Source organism: Monodelphis domestica, chromosome 5 (assembly GCF_027887165.1).
Source record: "Monodelphis domestica isolate mMonDom1 chromosome 5, mMonDom1.pri, whole genome shotgun sequence".
Taxonomy (NCBI): Eukaryota; Metazoa; Chordata; class Mammalia; order Didelphimorphia; family Didelphidae; genus Monodelphis; species Monodelphis domestica.
In genome coordinates this window covers 172,547,954-172,572,861 of record NC_077231.1, presented here as the reverse complement: position 1 = coordinate 172,572,861, position 24,908 = coordinate 172,547,954, and the positions used below count along the sequence as shown (strand labels likewise).

At 38.9% G+C, this 24,908-nt stretch overlaps 1 protein-coding gene across 15 annotated transcripts in view; it reads left to right on the top strand.

Moving 5' to 3' along the window:
• The first annotated feature begins 2,045 nt into the window (after positions 1 to 2,045).
• NRCAM (neuronal cell adhesion molecule) overlaps positions 2,046 to 24,908 on the top strand; it is a 322,830-nt gene continuing 299,967 nt past the window's right edge. For 13 of the 15 annotated variants that reach the window (XR_008912242.1, XM_056799540.1, XM_056799536.1 and 10 more), the window contains exon 1: positions 2,179 to 2,460. The gene's annotated coding sequence lies outside the window, so the exon portion shown is untranslated. Of the gene's footprint in view, positions 2,461 to 24,908 lie in introns of all 15 variants that reach the window. The other 2 variants (XM_001362955.5, XM_056799538.1) reach the window with 2 other exon arrangements.

Here is a 24,908-nt window from a genome sequence, read left to right as displayed (position 1 = left end):
TATGTAATGTGCTTATGGAAAGGCATGGACAATATTTGCACAGAATGAATGGTTTGTCATTTGCATCACTGGTTGGAACATCCACTTTGATGAGACTACAGAGCCATTTGAGTATTAACCAGGCTTTTGTATACAGGTAGGCATGATGGAGAGTATGGTGAAATTCCTCCTTTTTAGACATTTCTCCTGATTTCTTCCCTCTTTCTACCTCTGATCTTGCTAATACAGAAATTTAAAAAAAATAAAGAATTTGATGTTAGAAATCTTAAGGTTGAATCTTGACTGCCACTTTCTAATCATGACTTTTTGTTTGTCTTCATGGGCCTGTAAAGTCACCTTAAAAATAAGTTGGATTGGATTAGACAAAGTTACTTTTAATAGTCAGTTCTATGAGTCTAATATTCAATGTGACTTTCAGTGAGAAATAGGAAGCTAGCTGACAGTGGAAAAGCTGCTGAAGACAAGTTCCTCCAATAATGACTATTTCTGTGATTCTTCTAAAGCCATTTAACTACAGTTTTCTTATCATTAAAATAGTGATAGATCACAATATTACCTACTTCACAGGGTTGATTTTGTGAGGAACAAATAATATAATATGCACAAAGCATTTTGGAAACCTGAAAGTGTTATACAAATGCTAGCTTTTTATCCGAAGTAGCCATACTTGGAGGAGTATAATTTAGGAGAATATACCATATACTTCTCTGATATAAGAGTACATGTAACAGCAAGGGAATCTTCGCAATCCCATATCCCTTCCTTTCATCTTTAGGGGAGAGGACCAGTGAGGCAGGTAAAGTTTTCAAATGCATATCTGTTAGATAAAATACAGCAGTATAAAAGGCAATTTCCAAGTCAGGAAGATCAGAATTCAAGTTTTTTCTGACTCTATAGGCTAAAAAACCTTGAGAAATTCATTTAACCTCTCCATAACCTGGGCAACTCTAATGCAATAGTTGTAGAATAGCTGTTGCTCTGTATTGGCAGGTTATTTCCTCCTTGAGAGTTCCCAGTGATCCTAGGTATGGACCAGAGCTTTAGGCAAATACTGTTTTACATCACAAATAGCTGTCCAAACGTTTTTAAGACTTTACATTTGAAAGGAAGTACATTTAAAACAGAGAACAAAGTATCCTTGCCCCCCCCCCCCCATGTACTAAATTGAGATTTTTAGGATTTTAGATCTAAAAGCTTTTAGACTTTAGAGGGCATTCTCCTCCTCCTCCCCTCATTTTACAACTAAAGAAACTGAGGCTCAGAGAGGTGAGTTGACATTCTGGGACAAGCAGATAGCAAGTCCCAATAACGGGCATGAAAATAGGTGCTTATTAATTAAAGGTTGACCATGACTACTGGACAGCTTTTATTTTCTGGCTGGGTGGTCCTGCCTTTAATTATCTTTCGAAAAATACAGTTTCCAAAGAATAAGCCTAACACGAAATTGAGAGAGAGAGAGAGAGAGAGAGAGAGAGAGAGAGAGAGAGAGAGAGAGAGAGAGACAGAGACAGAGACAGAGAGAGAGAGACAGAGAGACAGAGAGAGACAGAGACAGAGACAGAGACAGAGAGACAGACAGAGACACACACACACACACACACACACACACACACACAGAGAGAGAGAGAGAGAGAGAGAGAGAGAGAGAGAGAGAGAGAGAGAGAGAGACAGAGAGACAGAGACAGAGACAGAGAGACAGAGAGACAGAGAGACAGAGAGACAGAGAGAGACAGAGACAGAGAGACAGACAGAGACACACACACACACACACACACACACACACACACACAGAGAGAGAGAGAGAGAGAGAGAGAGAGAGAGAGAGAGAGAGAGAGAGAGAGAGAGAGAGAGAGAGAGAGAGAGGCCAAGCCCACAGAATCACAAGTCGACAGCAGTGTGACATTTTAAAACACTCGTTCCCTGCACAACGTTTTTAGCCAAATCCCAGCCCCCATCTCTCCAGTTGCCTCCTTCCCTCTTGCAGCCACCTCCACACTGGAAGCTAAAAGTGGTTCTGGGGTTGGTCCCAGAACTCAGGTGAATGAAGCCCATTTCCCTCTTGAAAAACAGCAAGAGAAATCAGAGGAACACCATCAGCAGCAGCGGGAGGGGTATTGGAAGGAGGCGAAGGGGAGGGGGCGAACGTCAGAGAGGCAAAAAAGGGAGGGGAGCCGGGCGGGCGGGGGCGCGCGCCGGCGCTGTGCGGAATCATCTGTCGGGTCGCGGGCAAACAGACGGGCGCGCGCGCGTTGGGTGCCCGGGCTAGACCTCAGTCCCAGACGCGCGTTGCAGCTGGGAGCGTGCTGAAGTCTCACCGGCTTCGAGGAGGGGAGAGGCAGAAACAGCTTCCAGGAGCAGGGGGGAAAAAAGGCAAAGAACAAGGAAGAAAAAGGGAGACCTCAAGTTAAACTGCAATTCAGCCGGAATCAGAAGACGTGGGTGGAGGCAGAGGAGAGACCTGTGAGTAGCACTCGTGTGTGTGTGTGTGTGTGTGTGTGTGTGTGTGTGTGTGTGTGTGATTGCCTGCTTGTCCGTCTGTCTGTCGGTGTCACTTTCCCCTGCTCGGTGGCTGGTGGGAGGCAGGAGGGAGGTGGAGGAGCCATTGGTCTATAACAGTGACATCCTCCCCGCCTAGGGTTTCACCAAACCTTCCTGCTTGCTTAGAAGAAGCCTGCCTCTGCTCCTGGCTGCAGCTGGCAAGGAAAGTCGACACCCCCTTCCCTTCTCCATCCCAGGGCCCCATAGCAACCATCCATGCTGAGCTGGGGTCGACTGGCAGACGGAAGGGATTGGGAGTGAGGGCCGGGGGCGGTGAGAAAGGGGGCGCTACGGCGATCCGCGGACTGTGATGCAGCGCCTGGTTGGCATAGGATACCCATCTCCCATCCTCTGTAGCCAGCCCTCCGGGAACTTCCTAATCCAGCCTTCCTTTCCGTTTTGCAAAACAGTGGTGCCTTTCTAACTCCAGGAATCACCTAGTGGAGCCATCTGTGTGTGCCTAGGGCAGAAAAAGGTTGAGTTTCTTTGCTGCGGCATAAGCATCTTGCTGGCACCGGGGCTTATGGACACCAGGGGCGAGGTATAACAGCAGGGAAAGGGAGTCCCCAGGACGCTGGTTGTGGCGCGTACATGGGCGTGTATATGCATGCGTCTTCCTCTTCATACATGGTTGTGTGTATTGTTAGCGCAAATGTGTGATTATTTCCTCTCCAACCTGTGCGGATCCTTAGAGGACTAAGTATAAGATTTGGTTCCCACCTTGACCTTAGCTTTCCCCGAAGTGGGTGGACACTAGAGAGGTGGGGGTGGGAAAAGAGAGTTGAGGACTCGGGGGAGGGAAGGCTTAGTACTACAGGTGCCAGTGCCTCCGGTGGTAGTGGGCGAGCGTCTCTCCACTCCCACCCTATCATTAAGAGTTAATGACCAGCCAAAGACCGGTGTAGCCGAATCTTAGAGTTTCTTTGGTCCCTGTAGCTTTCGTGCTGCAGTCTTATAACTAACTGTCCCAGGCAGGGATCCTGTGCCTGGGCTAGTCTGTGATTTGCTTCATTTGCCCTTCCTTCGCAGGGCACCATCTGGGCAGCGCCCCGGTGCTGCCGCCGCCCGCTGAGTCCGGCTTCTAGCCCGCTGCGTCCAGCTCCCCGTCTGGTCTCTATCCACTCCGGGGGCGCTGCAACTCAATACTGAGAGCCCCTGGGCTGCACTGCAGCGACTGGCTTCTTCTCATTCATGGGGATGAGCAGCGGATTTGCTGCCCTTTGGGTTAGAAGGGAAGTCGCCATTTCCCCCAGAGTCATACCCGTTGACAAGGAAATCCTGATACAGTATAGGCCGAGTGGACTTGGGTAGCTTGACCTTTGTTTAAAGCCGCTGGATTCCTCGGGCTCCCTCTTCAAACCCTTCTCCCCCTCTTCCTCCTGGACTCCCACAGGAGGCATTTTCTCACCACGGCACGCAGGGTGGTTGCCAATGCGCAGCAGCAGGCGGGGAAGGAAGACTGGAAAGCGGGCGGGTTCTTCTCTTTCCCACTCAGCCCCTCCCATCTTCTCCAGCTCCTCTTTGGAAGAAGCACCACATGCCACAGAGCAAGGAGCTGTCTTTGCTGAACCAGGAAACAACCTTTTCCATGGTTTTAGGCTGTGGGAGTTCGGAGAGCTGGGATCCTCCTAAACCAGCATTTGTAGGAGAGAGCCCAGGAGACACAAGCAGCATTGCAAAGGAAAGAGACATTAGTTCTGCCCCAGAAGACACACACAACCTTGGGTTTTTCTGGGGAATGTGGAGAGGGACTCCTAGTCTGCACAATGAAGCCGCCTGGACTTCTCAAGCTTTATGTGCAATTTCCTAGGAACAAAATTCCATTAATATAACACTGTGTGAGCATTGCTAAGTAAAAAGAACTCTCTAACCACTGAAATGGATAGGCAGATGGATGAATTTCATTTTGACCTCCCAACGTTATGGAAACCCCACATGCTTCTACAAGAAATTGTTGGGGGTGACCAAGCACAGGAAAACATTTGTAAGAAAGTTTAACTATAATATCAGCAACTGTATTGGGCAGTGGTGGTGAAATAGGTGTCTGAATTAATGTTTGTAACTGGGTGTGTTGGTAAATATTTGTCAACAGTCTCTCAAAAAAAGTAAGCAGAATATACTCTTAGATTTAACCTACACTAATATTTCTCCATCACTTTCTTAGTCTAGAGTCCAATGGTGTCAACCTCAACTGGAAAAAGATCTGGGTGGGCTGCACATTGACTTAGAAAACCACAAAAGAACATCATCTATCTTGTATTGTATTTTTAATTGGAAAAAATCCTGATGTTGAGAAAGATTGAAGGCAAAAGGAAAAGGGGAAGGCAGAGGATGAGATGGATAGATAGTGTCATGGAAATAGCAAAGAAAAACTTGGAGAGACATTTAGACTGAGAGATAGGAGAGCATAGAGGGCCTCTCATGCTATGGTCCATGGGCTCACTAAATTTCAGACACAACTGAATGATGGCAACAGTGAATTCTTTATTTATTTTGTTAAACATTTCCCAATTACATTTAAATCCAATTTGGACCTCACTAGGGAGTTGGCTGGCTGCTTGCAGCCTGAGGGGTGCAGAGGGGATGGCAAGTTTGACATCTCTTGTCTAGACAATAAACAAAACAATAAATCAAGACCTGATTTGTAGCCATTACTGATTTCAGCTCCTAGAGAAAATTTAGCAATGCTCTCCAGACCATGTTAGAGCTATTTTCAGCACATCCTAGTTGAATTGTAAAACTTTTTTCCCTACACCATATACCCTATTTTCGTTTTCTTTGAGGTATATGAATGCAGATTGTCACTTGATGCATTGGAGAGTGAACTACTAGATTCAGAATCAGAGGACCTGGGTTTGAATGTTACCTTTGCAGTATACACCATGCATAACCTTGAGCAAGACTCACTTCTGGACATCCTTTTCTCCTCTTTAAATTGTAAATGTGGAACAAGGTGACCTCTCAACCTTTTCAGCTCTAATACTATAATCCAGTTGTTAAAAGTCAAACCCTTTCCCTTTTTAGAATCTGAGTTTTATTAGTGTTCCCAAAAGAAATAATAAGAGGGACAGATTTTTTTTGTTTAGGACAAAATATTTGTCTTAGTTATATAGGACTTTTAAATAATAATCAAAATGGAAAAGAAAGAAAAAAAGTTATTTCAGTCAAGTGAGCAGAGCAAAGAGAGACAGAGACTCACACCTGCAGCACTTTATCAAAAGCACAAGCTCCGGAAAAAAGGAGGCCTGCAGCATGGGTCTTAGCCAAATGTATCTCCCAAGCATCCTTACATAAAATGAGGATGTAACTTAAAAGGATGCTGGGAATGTAGCTCAGGTGTGGCAAATTTTCCACCTGCACATTTAAGAACTATTTTAGAGAAAATTTTCATTTAGTGAAGCCATTGTATTCTTCCTTTCCCAATAGGTTTTATTTAAGAATTGGCTTTCCTTGTAATAAAGTTATTTTTGAAGCTTGAAACTGAGTTCAATTAGTATTCTAAATTAAACTATACATGAGCTTAGACTATTAGGAAATCCCTTTACCCATCAAGTATTTGCGAGTGACTAATAAGTATTCACTGAGTTCCTTAATATATACAAGTAGATGCAGGAGAGTTAAAATGTATGATATATATCTTTGCTGAAAACATTTCCAAATGGAAATTTGGAATAGCTTGAGGGCAACATCTTCATCCTTGTCTTCTTTATTTTTTGTTCTTGCTTTGGAGTGGGACACAGTTTTCTTCAAAATGTAAATTCATAAAATGTATTTTCCATTATAGAAAAGCCATTTAGTGTTTCACAGAATTACAGAATGTTAAGGATGAAGAGTATGGAAAGAGATTAGATATCTAATTCAACTTGCTTATATTATTGAGAAGAAAACTGAGGCCATAAGTGAAATTAAAAGACTCTCCCAAGGTCTCACAGCTAGTTAAGATGCTCAGCTTGGGACTAGAGACCTGGTCCAGTAATCTTTTCACTATGTCATTCTTATGACTGAAGAATATCACCATTATGTATTACATTTTTTAAAATTGAAATTTAATTTTAAAATAAATTTCATTTCAAGATATTAATGATTTTAAAAAAAACAAGTCAGCATGTTTCAGAAGAATTGCAAATAGAATTTTGAAGAAACACCAATGATTTCAGTTTGGATTGTACCTTCATATCTTTATTGGAACTCAGCTATTTGCCTGTGACTATTGGAAGGCTTTCATGTGCAAAGATTTTTGAATAATTTAATTTTGTTATACATAAATAAAATGTGATTAGCCAAGCAACACTACAGGTATACAGGTATGTCAGTTTTTTATCAAGTAAAAAATCTGCTTTAATATTTTCATAGTGATATATATTACTTTATACCATGTTTCAGAAGAAATGAATGGAAATCTCACTTTGGAAAGTTAATTTCTTATATATATAATAGAGGAATTTAGAATGTTAAAGGATACTTCAGCAAGTCCATGAAAAATCATCAACAAATTAATTTATAATTTTACTTACCTACCTAATTTGTCACTGTCCTCCCTGACTTCTGATATTTCCACTCAAAAAAGGAATGAGAGGGTATGCCAACAGTGGGGTCATATTTCTCTATTGTTTTGGGTAAATATACAATTCTTACTCTCATTTACTAAGGAATAGCATTGCATGTAGAAATCAATAGCAAAGTAAATTGCAATAGAGATTCCTCTAGCATTTCCTCTTTAATTTGGCAAGGCTTCTTGGAGCAAAAAGCTAGTCAGTAAAGCTTCAATTGCTTGTGTGGTTGAGGAAAAGCGGTTGATTTACAAGCAACTAGAAATCATTCTTTATATTTAAGATTTCCTTTCCTTTCAAGTTTCAGGATTGGAGCTTAATTTTAAGCATCATTGGGGAAAAGGGATTAAGCTACTGTCTGAGCCCTAGGTTACAATTTATGCTTATTCCTAGAACAGTGGATGTCTTAAGAGCTTTTTACCGTAAACTCATGGAAAAGCTCAGAGAATTAGAATTAAGGAGACAGTGGCACATAGCAAGCTGCTTCTTTAATTTAACCCTTTAAGGTCTGTAAAATAGTCAGTGTCACTATCTGGGAAGGTTTGGTGGGTCAGGGTGGAAAGCAAAAAAAGAAAAAAAGGCACTTACATTCTGTCTCTCTCCAATCTTATAAACGAGTAGAAGGATACAAGCATTTATTAAATACCTATTATGTGCCAGGCATTGTACTAAATTTGAACCCCACAACAACCATGTGAGGTAGGGGCTATTTTAATTCATTTTATGATTGAGGAAACTGAGGCAGACAGATTGTTTTAAGTGACTTTCCCAAGACCACACAGCCTTAATTGTCTAGAGGTCAGATTTGACTTTAGCTATTCCTGTGCACTCTACCATCTAGCTGCAGATTCTTTCCAGACAGAGACCCAGGAAACATTACCTTCCCTTGATCCCTACCTCTACTCTTTCATTTTGGAGGCAGGAGCCTCCATGAAATACCTGTGCTTTATGCCAGAAATGTTAAACACACAGTCCTTGGGCCACAAGTGACCCACACTTCCACAACTTAAACCCAATTAAAATATAATTAGAAAATATTTGTAAAATAAATAAAAATACAATAAGACATGGATAATGTTAATGTGTGATTTTCTAAGTCAAAGTACAGCTCACAGGGATCCTTCCATACAGTTTAGTGGCTCTCATTTCTATTCCAGTTTGATGCTACCACTTTAAGCCACCTGAATCTGGTTCCCCCCAAACCCCATTAGCTAAGGGATGGTATGGTCACTAGTCATGTGATTTGTCCATCCGAACTATTTAGATGCTCATAAAAGTGTCTATTAAATCAAAACCATAAAATTCCCCTCACAATTCATTCAGCCCTCGGCTAGGTAGAAAGCCCTTAATATTCTGGACAAAGGTTTGAACCTCTGATCTGCTCTTGTTCTGTATGTACCAAGCTAATCACTGGTACCTTCCTTCATGTAGCATCTTCAACCCAATTAATTAGCACAAGGGAGTCACAGATCACTTATGATTGATCATAATTTAAAGGAAACAAAAAATCAGGATGTAGACACAGCTTGATAAAATAGGGAAAACTACATAGAAAACATTTGAGAAGAGGCCTAAAACTTTATTAAAGTAATATTCAATTAAAATAGAAATAGGAAACATTAAACCATATATAAGGATCCTTTTTGGTTGCATATTGCCTTAGCATTAATATGTAATATTGCCTATGTTTTATTTTTTTAACTTATTTTGTTAAATATTTCCCAATTACATTTTAATATAATTATAGATAATTCATATAATTATGTTATATAATTATAGATAATTTAAGATCATATATTTAATATAATATAATTTTAATATAGTATGGGCCACACTCACCCTTTCATTGATGCCAAAGAATGACCAATGCTAGCAACATTGGTCCATTCATTCCAGACACTCTCATCATAGTTCATAGCTCAAGAGAGGGGAAGCTCAAGGGCTGCAGCCCAGCCTGCAAAGCTCAGTATCTAGCTCTGACTTTAAGGGTTTTTCACTCTTTCCAAGGGTCATTGTGCTGTCATTTCTATTTTGGTTGCTTTGGCAAACCTGAGCCTGCCCATGAATGCTCTCCCAGGTGGGACTGTTGCTTTGGTAGAACCTGTCCTGCTAGATGTCCCTGCAGCCAACTTTGCAAGAGTAGAATTCTAATCTTGTACCTGGTCACTCCAGCTTGTCCTCCTCCCTAACCAAAACACACTCTCACGATTCCAGCGGTGGGCTTCCAACCCATGGAACTCCAGTCCTATCATGCATCCCTCTTTGACCCTAAGGCACTCAGGTGACAATGGCCAGAGTAAAGTTCTCTCTATTAAGAGAAGTCACTACTGGCCAGAGCCATTCTGATTTCAAAGCACACCAAAAAAGTGGAAAAGATACATCGAGAGAAACTTTTCTTGTTGTTGTTGGGTTTTTTCCCTTAAAAGTGGAAAAAAGAAAACGTGGGAGCAAATATGGTTTATGTTTTGTGAACCTTTTTTTTTTTACCTAGTAGAGACTGTTTTTGAGTTAAATGGGCAAGGCCAAGGCCACTAGGTAGCACAGTGAATACTGTGCCCAGTGCCTGTCCTGGACTCAGGAGTCGCTGGATTCAAATCTGGCCTCTCATACTCCCTTGCTGTATGATCTTAGGCATGTAACTTAAACCCTGTTTGCCTAGCCCTTGCCTTTCTTCTGTCTTTAGAGATGTAGGACAGAAGATAAAGGTTTTTTAAAAAACGTTAAAGGGGTAGGAAATGGAAGAATGGACATTAATCACTAATACATACATGATCTCCCTAAAATGTCAAATTAAAATATCATGTATTATCTACTCAGGAATGGAAGAGACATTAGAGGTTCTCTGGTATACCATCTCTATTTTAAGGTGAAGAAAGAGAGAGAGAGAGAGAGAGAGAGAGAGAGAGAGAGAGAGAGAGAGAGAGAGAGAGAGAGAGAGAGAGATTTTCAAAATCATACAAAGTAGCAAGTGGTACAGATGAAATTTAAACTCAGGTTTACAATGTTCTGTCAATTACACCATTCCATTTGCTTAATTTTGAAAGCTATCATATTATAAACACAATGCTGTTTTTAATCACATATTGATCTAATAAGTATTATAACATTTTAAGTTGTGTAATGTAGTATACTATAGCAGAGGTGTAAAACATCATATTGCCCTAACCAGAACAAAAAGCAATTGGGAAATATTTAACAAAATAAATAAAATATGATGGAATATAGTTAATGCTAATATGTGGTTTTTTTCAACTTAAGAAAACTTATGTGGAAACTGGTCATTACAAGTAATTGATAAGAAAAAAATGTGATTTTCTGTGTTAGTGTGTATGCCCAGGGATCCTTATATATGATTCAATGGCCCCATTTCTATCTGAATTTGATACCATTGCATTATGGTATTAATCCTATTGATAACTGATACCATTAGTAGCAGGATGGCATAGTGGATAGAGAACTGGCTTCTAAGACAAGAAAACCTGAATTCAAGTTTTGCCTCTGACACATACTAGCTGTGTGGTCATGAACTAGTCTCTTACCCTCTCAATTCTCTAGAGAAAACCTCTGAGACTGTTAAATTGAATGGAAGGTGAAAGGCCTGTTCAGGAGAAGATCCCCCAAACAATCAAATCATAGATCCAATCTTCTATCCCTATTATTATTATTATATTTTATCTACTCCCTCCTTCTCTATCTCATTATTAATTATAAATTAATAGCATAATTATCGTGGGAAGAATGGCCTATATACTAGTTTACCCCAGAGCAGAAATTTGTTATTTAAAAGGAATATTTTCCCATAAATACATTCAGTGTATGTGGTATATGTATACATACAAAATAATTATTATGAGGAAAAATGCTAAATTGGAGGTGTAGGGAAGAGCGATTCTCATTGCTCAAAAAACCCAAACCTTAATATAATCAGAGAAAAAAGAAGAAAATGGTTTCATTTTTGAAAACACTGAAATATCATGATGCTGGATGTTTAGGGTTGTGAAATACAATACTATTGTATTGGGGGCACTTTTTCTTACAATTGAATCTTCAAAGATGACAGCATAACCCCTGCTACCCAATTATAATTGCTTAGATGAATTAATAAAAGAGATGTGGTGTCAACCTAATTGACCTATTTTACTGGTCTTCAGGATTGGAATTTCAAATCAGAAAACAAGGTGATTTGGGATTTTAAAAATCTAGCAAAGTGAATTCCATTATACCCTATCTGAAATACATCAGAAGTTAAAGGCAAAAAATAGTAAACTAGAATGAATGACCATTGTTATCTTATTGCTTAATGCAAAGTACAGATTTAGCATTGAAGAGGGGATGGTAAATGATCATTTTGGATGTAAAATTCTATGAATGTTGTGTTGCAAATAATGCAATACAACCTGAAAAAATATATGCCCAATGTGATTAGAGGGAATCCTGTAGGAGGTCCTCCACTGTATAACATACAATGAATTTGATTAATCTTTCCCAAGTGGGCTGAGAGCATTCAAAAAATTCAGTATATGGATTCAGTATGTTGTAAATATTTAGCACATTTTCATCTTTAAGACAAACAATGCACTTTGTAGACTCTTCCTGGATTCTTTCCATCAATTTACACATTTAAAACACATAATAACTTTATTATAATTTATAATAATACAAAAATTTTTGAAGGTGAAAAATACCCCAATTTTTCAGTGCTTCTGCCTTAAGGCAAAAATGGGACTTGTAGCAAAGTTACATCCTTGTGTTTCTAATTCTTTGGAGAACGAGAGAGTAGCTTGCTAGTTATATTGCTTTCTTCTGAAGTCTGGATAGGCTTTTCAGTTATTTACCTCAATAGAAAACTGAAAGGAAAGTCTTCAACAAAGGAGCTCTGTTTTGCCTGTCCCACTTGCTGGGCTGTTGTCTTCGCCCTTTTCAGCGAAGGAGGGGGTAGTGCTGGGTCAAAGTTGAAGAACACTGAAAAGGAATTCAAGCCTCATGTCGAAATTTGAATTATAGCTTAGTTTGAGTGCCGAGTTGATTCATTTGAATTGAAATTTTTGTATCTGCGGAGGCTTAAGTGACAGATGGTGTTGGAACAACGTAGATGGAGCTGGATGCCATATCCAAAGTGCGTTGAGTGCCCAACTTAGATGATTGATACACATCTAGTAACTGGACAAGATTTCCAAAAATCATCGATAGTAAATTTTGGCACCTTATGACACATTAAGATGTGGAATCGTGTGAATTAAAGATAGTAGGAGCTGGTATATATTCAGATTTATTTGCCTAGCTTAATTGCATTGCAAATATTCTTCTTGACCATTTTACCACTGTCCTCTCTAGTCACTTGTGAATAAATACAGAAGTGCTCACCCAGATTTTCTGCTAAGATTCTCTGCAAGAGTTTTGATTTTTCCTAAAAATTATTTTGATAGGTGGCAGATCAGCTAAATCTGTCTCAGAATTGAACATCCTGTGTTTTTCCTGTATGAATGTTTGTAAAATACATCTCAGCTTTCTTTTGGTTTTATTTTTTTCATGTGCATGATTATGAAAATCATTTCAAGGTTTCACGGAGGCATGCAGACCACCGCCATTCAACTCGGAGAATCTAGACATAGTGTATATTTCAGGTGTACAAAAATGAAATTTGCGAAACAACCATTTGACTCAGGAAGCGGAGGCTATGAAAGGTTAAGCCCAAATAAAAGGCAATTAGGACTAATTTGGAACCCTAGCTAAAATCTGTAAAGCCTAAGTGGAAGCTCTGAACTGGTAAAAAGGAAGAGTAATTTCAAAGGACCATATTTTGCTGCTTCTGACCATTTAATGACTTTATGAAGTGATTGCTTTGGGGTGCTGATGTCTGCACAAGGAAGAATGGCAAACATCAATTTGCATGTGGAGTCGATATTTTAAAGCTAATATTTCTGCTTTTAATTTAGGAACAAACTAATCAAAGAATAACTAAATTGATAAAATAAATGAAACTTGGACATCTAGGGTAATTTTTTAGTAGCCATTAAGCAAAAATGAAATAAATTGACTAGAGTTTAAAGATTTGTTTCATCTCATGGAACATATATAGTCACAAAGAATACAGTCACAGCTTGAATGTTTTAACCAATGTAACATGCATTTTAATAGGTGATGTTTGGCAGCTGATTAACTCCTTGGCTCCATATGCTTCTAGAAACAGCTATCCTGATATAGAAAATAGGGCAAGACAGACTAGATCCAGTTTGGATGAGATTATTTGAACTAAGAAGGTGATCTGTTAAACAGCAGGGAATGAGTGAATTCATGGTTAACTTCATTTACCAGATGGGGAGAGAAAGGATATCAAAGAGCATGAATGATTTAGTTGGTGGGACTCAGGTGGGTAATGTGAGTTAGGGACAGTACAGGTTACTGAAGGAACTTGGCGTGTTAAAATACAACAGTATAGTAATATAATAATTCAGTAAAACAGTAACCATCATGGAAGGAAAGGAAGCAAGGCTTAGAAAGGGTACATAAATAAGGAAAGGATATTTAAATTACTCCTGGAAAAAAGTCTCTTACCCAGCAATACCCCTACTAGGCACATGTCCAAAGGAAGTAAAACACGGAGGGAAAGGTCCCTCTATTATATTCACAAAAATATCCACAAGTAGTTTTTGAAGTAGCAAATAATTTGAAAAAAAGATATGATTATTGATTGAGGTGTTGCTGGGCAAATTTTAGTAGTAAGAGAATATTATTCTATCTTCAGAGGTGGAGAACTGGGGAAAATTTGGGAAGTCATTAGCTGATGTAGAGCAAAGTAAGTAGAACTGGAAGAACATTCCATATAATAACTAAAAACATGTAAAGGAAGACAATGGTGAAAAATGTCAAAACACTGATCAGTGTGGTGACCAATTTGACTTCAAAGGGATGATGGCAAAGCATGCCTCTCTCCCTTCTTGGAGATGTGGTGGATAGGCAGTAGGAGCAAAACAAGGCAAACATTTCTACATACTGCAAAAGTATTAGTTTGTTTTGCTTGATTGTAATTCTTTGTTACTAAGAGTTCTTTTGGGGCCAGCAGTCACTGAGAAGTGATATATAAATAAGATCATTGATAAAACCTGTAAAAAGAAAAATAGGCATCCTCATTGCCTCTGCTTTCTCAACTTTCATTTGCTTCCCAGTGCCTTGCAATCTGCCTTCTGGTGTCAATCCTCTAGACAACTATTCTCTCAAATTGATATTTTAAGTGTTAAATCTGATGGTCTTTTCTCAGTCCTCATCCTTTCTGACTTTTCTGCATCCTTTGGCATTATTGACTCTTTTCCTTTGGCTGTTATGACATCACTTTCTTCTTATTTTCTCTCTACATCTTGGACCCCCTTCAGTGTCTTTTGCTAGATGGTCTTTCATATTTTTCTTCCAGTGTACCCTTGTGGACCCCTTTTCTCGTCTCCCTAAACCTTCTTACTTGTTGATCTCATGAACTATCTGAGTTCAATGATATTCTCTATGCAGCTGATTCTCATGTCAATGGCTATTCTTACTCCCCAGCTCCATCTCAAAAATCTTCAGTTGCTTGCTGAAGACTTTGACTTGGATCTTCCTTGGATCCACTTAGATTTCTATGGAAGACTTCCACTTTGATCTCCCTTGAATCCACTTGGATTTCTATGGAAGACTTCCACTTATATCTTCCTTGGATCCACTTGGATTTTTATGGAAGACTTCCACTTGGATCTCCCATACGAATTTTCAATCCAGTATGTCCAAAGCAAAACTCATCTTTTCTCCTAAGCCTGTGCCACCTCTTAATTTTTTCATTTTTTGTCAAGGCTACCACCAGTCTTTTAGTTCCCAAGTTTGCAAATTAGCAGTCATCTTTGACAGCCAGGAGGGGTAGGGGATGAAGTAACAGGCTTGGAGTCAGGAAGACCCAAGTTCAAATTCTGTCTCAGACACTTAGTTGTGGAACACCAAAATCCCTTAACCCTGTTTGCTTCAGTTTCTTTATTTGTAAAATGAGCCAGAGAGGAAATGGCAAAACACTCCAATATCTTTGCCAAGAAAACCTCAAATGGAGTCACAAAGAGTTGGACATAACTGGAATGACTGAACAACAAATCACTCTTGACTCTTTTCTCCCTCATGTCAAATCAGTTGTCAATAATTGTTATTTCTACATTCATAATATTTCTTGCATCTGTTTCTTTCTCTGTGATGACATCAAAACTGCCCAATTTGGCCCTTGCCACTCATCACCCAGCCCATTGCAATAATTTTCTAATTGGTCTTTCTAAATCTGATATTTAACTGTCCCAGCTCTCCTCCACTGAGCTGCTGCAATAACCTCCTCAAAGCTCATATCTGACCATGTCAACAATCTCTAATGCAGTGGTTCTCAACCTTTCTAATGCTGTGACCCCGCAATATAGTTCCTCATGTTGTGGTGACCCCAAACCAAAAAATTATTTTGGTGGCTACTTCAAAACTGTAATTTTGCTACAATTATGATTCAGAATGTAAATACCTGATATGCATTATGTATTCTCATTGCTACAAATCAAATATAATTTAAACATAGTGATTAATCACAAAAACAATATTTAATTATATCTTGAGAAATATTAAACCAGCAGGAGGCAGCCTGAGCGCTGGGGCAGGAGGTAAGTCCTGCCTGGGAAGGGGGTCTGCAGATGCTGCCTTCTTCTTCCTGTTGTCTCCCTCCAGCTCAAGCTGAGGCTTCACTTTGCTGGGGTTACTCGGCTCCATTATCCGCTCCAGGAGTTATCTACTCCAGGACTCATTCTTAAACCCTCTGGAGCCAGTGACAGGGTGCTCTCTCTGGGTCTCTGTTTGAGTCCGGTCTCCAGGCAACAGGGTAAATCCATTGCCCCTCATAGGGGGAGAGCTGTTGATAGGTAACTAATATTAGTACAATGTGCGGGCAGCAGGATCCCCGTTCTTTCTGAGATCTTGCTGTAAAGTAGCGCGATTTCTCAGCAGCTAAAGCCATCGGAAAATACATATTTATATACATATGTATTTTATTTTTATATATTTTACATATTAAATATTTTAAATATTTAATTTTAAATATTAAATATATTAAATAAATAATATTTTACATATTAAATACATATGTATTTTCCGATGGCTTTAGGCGACCCCTGTGTTTTGGTCATTTGACCCCTGCCGGGGTCAAAACCCACAAGTTGAGAACCTCTGCTCTATTGGTTCCCTGATGCTTTTATTATAAAATTAAAATTCCTTTTAATATAAAATTAAAAATCCTAGAGAGAATGAATGAAAAAGTATTTAAGCACTTTCTCTGTGCCAGAAAATGCTAAATTCTGGTAATTTAAAGACAACAATGAAGATAGTTCCTGCCCTCAAAGAGTTAACTTTATTATAGGGAGAGGTATAGGTAGGGAAGAGTTGATGTGTGTGTGTGTCAGTGTATTTTTGGTTTGGAAAATTTCAAGGCTCTAGAGAGGAGCTTCTAACAGCAATAACAGTGTTCCTTAACTCAAAAACAGAGAGTTGAGGAAGAGGACAAGCAGTCATACAGCAGCTGAGATGTCTAGGAAGGAAAGTGAAGCAATATTTGGACTTTGCCTAATATTGGAAGCTAGATGAGGCACTTGACAATTAGGACAATAGGGCTCCAGAGTAGGAATTCCAGAGCCTATAGGATTAAGTCCCTCAGGACATTATCTTTTCTTTCAGCTTGACAAAGTAGCTAGCAAAATATGGTGGGGAGAGGCAGCAGAGTCTAGAGTGCCAGACTTAGAGTTGGCAGGACCTGGGTTCAAATCTGGACTCAGACACTCCCTAGCTATGTGACCCTGGACAAGTCACTTAACCCCAATTGCCTAGCCCTTACTGCTCTTCTGCCTTAGCATGGATAGTCTAGGATGCAAGTTAAGAGGTTAAATAAATGAACAAATCAATCAGTCAATAAAAGATGGTTATGAGTAAAAGAAAGTTTGATATTGAAAGCCTTTCCCACTCTGATTCTATCCTCTTTTTCAAAGCTTATTTCATAGTATTTCTTTTTTTTTGTCTTCCAGCCAAACTGGCCTCCTTGTTTTTTCCCTGAAGCTCAGCATTCCGTAATCTCCCTCCATCCCCCCTTTTCTACCTACTTACCCATTAGCTAGCCATCTCTGCCTCTTGGAATCCTTAGCTTTCTTCAACGGTTACTTAAATGCCAAGTCTTCTAGGAAGCCTTGCCTAATCGCTTTAGTTATCGGGGTTGTCTCCCCTCAATAGTTGTATTTCTGCCTTCGAATGTATGTTCTCTTGAGGGCAGGGCTTATTTCACTTTGTCTTTGTATCCTCTGCACATAGTAAACACTTAATAAGAATTTTATTTGATAAAGGAAGAAGGCTAGATCCTTGCTCTCCCTTTATCATGTTGTAATCATCATTAATAGAATGTTGACTTTGATTTTTCTTTTATTTTAAAGGGTTTTGTGTATAGCAAAAGTCTCAAAAAAACCAAACCTATTTCATGGACAATTTGTGGATGAGTCACATGATTGTGTTAAAACAAGACAGTGTAATCTTTAAAAATTAAAACTGAAGAGTTTTGTCATCAACCATTTATGTGTATCTATTACTGGAATGAAGAAGCAGACCCAGACTGCAGGAAATGAAAAAAAAAAAACTTAATAAGCTAAGTTCTCAAGCCTTGTAACTTGCTTCCTGGTTCTAAATTTGGACAGCAAATTAAATTATCCATTTCAAAAAAGTATTCTGTCAGTCAGTAGTGTCTCTGTAGCCAGAGAGTGTGCCACTGGTGTTTTTTCATCAAGTAAAAAACTCTATAATTTCAACCTTTTAAGGTAGCGCACAATTCATGTTTGCTAGAAATCTTTCATATGTTCTTCATTGTATGAGGCTCTGCCCATTGCCATTTTTCTTTTCTTGAAGTCCATTTGAGGATATTGAATTGTGCATTTTCTGAAATGATTTCAAGGATGTGAATCAGCAATATTGTACACAGAATGAACGTCCAAAGACCTGACATGTAAAGTTGATCTTAAAAGTTGAATGATGAAGTTTTTAAAAATCATTTCTCTCTCCTTTTAAGGTAGCTTCTCAATGCATGCCATGATTGTCCTTCATACAGGAAAAAACACCAGGGTAGCAGCTAACTTCTATCAGTATGCCTGGAAAGACCAACTTGTCCTTTCCTCAGCTGGTTAATTGGTTAAATACTAATTATGTCATAGGCAGCTGTGACAAACTTAAGAGAGGCTTAGAGGAAATTTCCCTTGCCATTAATAGTGTTCTTGCCAAGCAGAAATTAAACCATGAAAGATTTTTTTTAAGTCTAGTTAAGTTGACTGAATCGGATTCAGGACTGAGTTTCATGGCATTTAATCTTAGAAAAGTAATCTCTTTCTATGGTGGCAGTGAGGGGGCACAAGAGATAGAGTATTGGACTTGGAGTCAGGAAAAACTCAGTTCAGATCCTGCTTCAAATACGTATTAGCTGTGTGACCCTAGGTAAGTCACTTAACTCTCTCAAGCTCAGTTTTATTATCTGAAAAATGGGGATAATAATAGCACCTACCTCACAGAGTTGTTGTAAAGATCAGATGATTTAGTATATATAATGTGCTTTGTAAACCTCAAAGCGTTATGTAAATAATAGCTATTATTTTGTCTATATTTTACTTAGCCCTTGAAAAATAAGGATAAAAACATAATTCCTCCATAGTTTCCCAATTCTATTCACAAGAATAAGAATGAAAATCATTGATAGTGAACATGAAAGCAATAGAAAAATTGCCGTGAGTCTGTGACTTTATGTATATTGTGGATATCAGGTCATTTGGTGGAAGAGAGGTTGGAAGGAAAGAGAGAATTTCAAACCCCAAATAAAAAAGTCAATGTTAAAACAAATCTATGCTATTCTTGGAAAGATTTATTATCTGCCATCTTATTTGCTTTAGTAATTTATTTAAAAAAGCTTGACATGTATTCGTGTACCTCAGAAACAATCCTGATAATATTTGTGAATTTAAGTGGCATAGTTTATACTACAAGTATCCTTGATAACTAACATGAAAGTTAGGAATTCTTTTAAGTTGTAAATCTATATTTTTAACTTTCATCCATTAGTAGGATAACAAAGTCAAATTATATTGACAAAATAGAGAAAGGACATCAAGGAAGCAAATACAATTTTTCAGTTATAGTCAATGTCACTTAAAAATCCTTAGAAAAAGCTAATTGTGCTTTATTTCAGAGCATCAACCTTTACTGATTTTTCAAGAGGACACACAGTAATTTGTTGTGTCAGCTATGACCAACGAGAAACCCGAAGACCCAATAAACCGTGAAAGCAGCGAAATAGATTAAATCCATCTAACCTACCATCGGTACACACTCAAATGACTCCAACCTAAAGGAGTAGAGGGTGCAAATACATAAAGCTTCCATATCAGCATCATTACTTTGCATTTATAAAACTATTTTCTATCTTGAAGATGAGCCACTTTATAAAATCTGGCAGTTATTGTCAACCTGCAGATATACATATTTCACAAACCAAAAAGAATGCAATAAAAAAAATCCTTATTCAGCGTAATTCAATCAAAAGGGATGAGGCCGTGGACTCTTGATAAATATCATCAGCCCCCCAATTTACACTCCATTCAATTCAACAAATATTTTTACACACCCTTAAGCAGAAGGTGAGAGGCAGCAGGCAGCCTCCAGGACAACTTAGCCATCCTAGCTGCCCCTGAATGACAGAATCCTTCCTCATCTTCCTCCATCCCATGAGATCACAAGTTCTTCTCTCCCTCCCCCTCCCCCACATGCAGAGTCATTTCCACAAAGGAAAATTTTGGGCCATGTTCGTGTTTTAGGTAAATCAGTAGTTTTGGAGCATCTCCCTCTGGTTGCCTCTTGAAGGATTGTGTGGAGAGATGTTTAGATGGTTTCTATCAGGGGACCACGGACACGTATAAAATTGGTCATTTGTCCAAGTGGCAACTGTCTTTTGGGTAGAATCGTCCTCCCTCCCTCCTCATCCCACGACCGTGCATGCGCATGGTTAGCGCCAAAGCTTCCTTTCCATTTTTCAGCACAATAATTGCTCCTATTAAGGAAAGTAACGACTTGGATTTCTGCTCAAACAAGTAGAAGTCTGAATGATGCCTCCGTGCACCCGGGACTAAGAGCTGTATTGTGAGGGTGCTTTGCAGCTGGCTTTCCAAGATGGCACAAGTCTCGAGGAGGAGCCAGCATCGCCAAGAGCTTTTAATGAACTGGAATATCAGCTGGAACAAGGGACAATATCTACAACAAATACAGCTGGAAGTTAATTGTATTTGTACCGTTGTCCACGCATCCATATTAGCTATCTTAGACGGAAGTGTTCCTAGGGCAGCGACCGTACCTATTACCTTGATGTATGGGGTACTTGGTGTAAATCCACATTCAAATAAATGATTAAAAAGTTATTTTAACTGATGATGGGAGAGGGAACTGAATTCCATGAACAAATTTCCAAAAAGTTATCATTTATCCCCCTAAAAGTTATTTATATAGCATATAATATATAAAAAATATATATTTATATAATATAGAAATGTTTTGGAGCTTTAATTTTCTTTGGCAGTGAGAATTTTTTTCTTTGATGTCTTATTTTTCCTTCTGTTGATCCATTCTAATTTACTTAATTTTTTTCTAAACACTTACTCTCTTCAAATCAATACTTAGTATTGGTTCCAAGGCAGATAAGGGATAAGCAAATTGGGGTTAAGTGACTTGTCCAGCTAGGAAGTGTCTGAAGTCAAATTTGAACCCAGGATCTCCTGTCTCTAGGCCTGGCTCTCAATCCACTGAGCTACCCAGCTACCCCCTCTATGTATTCTTTTTTATTCAGTTTTCTGAGAAAGAATGCATAGGTTTCACCAGATTGCTGAAGGGGTCCATGACACTCAAAAGGTTAAAATTCTCTGACAAATGACCTTAGGCAAGTACTTTCTCTGGGTCTCATATATATATACATATATATATATATATATGTGATCTCTAAGTTCATTTTGAGTGCTAACATTCTGTATTATATTTCTTTGCAAATAGTAAATGTGGAACCACTTTTAAATTAAACTATTGCCAACTTTAAACAATTCTTTATCTAACACATGAATAAACTAGATTTAGTTTAATTTAGCTGTTTTACTTTGCTAGATAGTACAATGGAAAATACATTGAATTTGAACTCATGGAATTACAGAATATGAGAGTTGGAAGAGGCCTCAGCCACCATCTAATGTGATGCACACATGAAATGAATTCCAATTATTATATTCCAGACACAGAGTCACCCAGCTTCTGCCTGAACTCCAAAAAGGATGAAAATCTACTATCCTGAATCATAGTTTTGAGAGTTTTTAAATGTTTGAAAGCTTTTCCTAATTGCAAAGTTAAAAATTGGCTTCTTTGCAACTTTTCTCCATGGCCCCTGGCCCTGCCCTTGTGGGATAATTAGAACAATTCTAAATCCTTTTCCACTTTACAATCCCTCTAATACTTAAAGATATACTTCATGCCCCTCCTGATTCTTTCTTTTTTTCTTTTTCTTTTTAGCTAAATGTGTCCAGTTGCTTCAACCAGTTCTCATTTGACAAGGACTTAGAGCCCCTCACCATTCTGGTGGCCCTCCTGTGCACATTTCTCCAGCTTATAAATATCCTTCTTAAACTATGGCATCCACAACTAAACATAATATTCCAGATGAAGTCTAGCAAGGGCAGAGGCCTCTGAAACTATCACCTCCATCTTCCTGGAGGCTTCTGTCTTTTTTGATGCAGCCTAAGGTCACTTTAGGCTTTCTGACTGCCCCAATGGACTGCTGACACATTTTGATCCTGTACTCCACTAAAACCTCAGGATCTTTTTATAACTGCACCTTAAATGTGCCTCCCCCTTTCTGGGTTAATCAAGGTAATTTTTGTACCCAAGTATAAAATTTTCATGTTTATCCCTGCTGAATTTCATCTCATTAGATTCAGCCCAATATTCCCAGCCTGATCAAGGCTCTTGACCCTGTCATCCAGTTTGTGAGTTACTGCGCTCAGCTTTGTGGCATCTACACAAATCTAATGATCATGCCACCTCTGCCTTTATCCAAGTCATAAAAAACATCAAATCATACAGGGCCAAGCGCAGATGTCTGGAATACTGCACTGGAGACCTCCTGCCATGTTGACATAGAGCCATTAACAGATTATTCTGAATGGGGCCGTCCAACCAGTTCTGAATCCAACTAATTGTATCAATATTTAATCCATCTCTCTCCTTATCTCCAGGAGCATCATATGAGGTACTCTAGCAAAAGCTTTGCTAATTTCTAGCTATATCCACAGAACGTCTTTCATCGACTACAGTAGTTTAGTAATGCTGTCCAAAATAAAAGGAAATTAGCTTAATGGAGCATGACTGATTCTTAATGATGTGGTACTGGCTTTTTTCAATCACCACCTCTGGTTCTAGATGTTTGCCAACCTTCTCTAATGATCCATTCCTATATTTTAAGCTGCGGCCCAGAAACCCAAATCATCTCCTTCTCAGATACCATGTGCTAAGCCAGCTTGTACAGTTTGCAGGTTAATTTTTCTTCCTTGTATCTATTGCCTTCAGTGGATATCACTGAGAAAAAATAAGATCTGTGACCCTGTGATTTTTCATATATTGCATAAGATTTCAGATCATTGGCAGTGTTTTTTAGGGTCCTCTGACAGTCATTTAGGCTTGCATTGATTACCAGAAGGGGTAGTAGTTATCCTTTTCAGTAAGTATTGGGAACTTTCCTTTTGTTTTAGATAATGTTCTGGGATGAAAACAGACCCTATCTGAGTTTTGGGTTTATTTGTTTGTTTGTCTGAGAAGGGAACCACCAACTCCTCCTTCTCTTCTCTGCTTCCTCTAGTCCTTACTGTGTAATCTTTTTCCTGAGTCTGGAGCTCTAATTGGTCATTTGTGGGGAGGGCAAGCAGCTTCTTCCTCCTCAGAGCACAGCACTCCCTCTCTTCTTTTCAGGAAGAGACTCAAATCTATATTTAATGTCTAATAGTACAGATGTGCCTTCCTTCCCTTTCCCCTCTGTGAAACAATCCTCTGCTCATAACACTAACTGGCCTCTGAGATCCTGAAAAGAATTAAATTTCCCATCCTCTATTTCAAAACCCCTTCCTCGCACCCCTTCCCCCCAGTGAAGCCCCTTTCCTTAAAGAACATTTCATTCTCCTTAACACCCTGGAATGTGGACTGCGTTATTTAGTCTCATTGATTCTCCTAGGAAAGATAACAGCCCAGACTTTGTTGTGCTATAGTAGAAATAAAACATCACATACTTTGATCCCAATCACTAAGAAACCTAATGGTTGAGGTTTTAGCTTAAAAAAAAAAAAACTCTTACCTTCCACCTTAGAATAAATACTATGCATTGACTCCAAAGCAGGTGTGAGCAATAGGGGGTTAAATGACTTGCCCAGGGTCCCGCCTTTAGCATGTGTTTGAGGTCACATTTGAATCCAATCTCTGGACCTGCCTCTCAATCTACTGAGCCACCCAAGTTCCTCCGTTAGCTTTGTTTTTACTATTCATTTTGGATTTTTATTCTTGAATCATAAGTGATAGGTTAAGACTTTACTGGCAACTTGACTCAACTTCCTTTCTTTAGTCTCAATAGGTGTAGCTCTGCAATCATACCCTCCTTCAACTTGAGCAGGCTCCAGTTTCATCAATTTGCCCCATCCATCAGTGGACTCTTTGCATTATCTTTCCCCTCTGATTGTTCCATTTCAAACTATTTTTTTTTACTTATCTTCCCTTGTCTTCCTCTTTTCTTTATTTAGACTTCTTCAGGTCCTGCTCTCTAACTTCTCATTAATCTTCCTTAATTGTTTTTTATCTTGATCTTCTTTAAATCCAGAGAAAGACTGGACTAGGATCTAGGTTTAGATTGTTCTTCATATTTTCCTGAATTTCTTTCAAATTTCTCCTCCTTAAATTCAAGCTCTGACTTGATTTACTAGTCCAAGCCCTTCCAAGTCACTTTCAAATTCCCTCCTCCATATTTATCACATGTCCTTTTTTCTTCTCTTCCATCCACAAAAACTGAAAGTAGGTGGAAACCAAAGAGTCAGGGGACTTGGGTTTGGATATGAGTTTATGCTTCTTAATATCTTCATGAACTTGGACGCATTACTTAGCATTTCTAGACATTAGTTTCCTCATCTATAAAATGAGAGGATTGGATACGATGTCTTTTCTAAAGTGATCTATGATCTCTTTTCACCTTAAGCAGGACAACTAGAACATGTTGCACTGAACACTGCCCCTCTGGGAAAGTAGAAGTAAAAAAGCCAATAGATATTCACTGGCCTCTTGTTCATTGCAATCATGTAAATCGTAATGAAAGTTTAAGTAATTCCAGCCACCAGCACCCTACATTTCCCCCCAAGCTCTCCCAAAGATGGGATCACCAGATATACTTTTTATCAGTGATCAAGAGTTGTAAGTTGAGAAAGGAAGGAGACTTCTTTTAAAATAGATGTCTTATATGAATGAAATATCTCCTAAGGAGACAAGACAAATTGATAGCAGAACTGAAACTGGAATCCAGCTCTCCTGACTGTCCTGACAGCTCAATCTACAGAGCCACCTAATTCCCCCCTCAATTGATTTTTATAAGAGATATTTGTTGAGAAGACTTATCAAGAACCAAAGTGCAAAGTGTGGTGAAACCTTTTATACATTGGCCCTTGGGGAGAGTCGGTTCAGACTTAAAGCAATTGTTACAATACA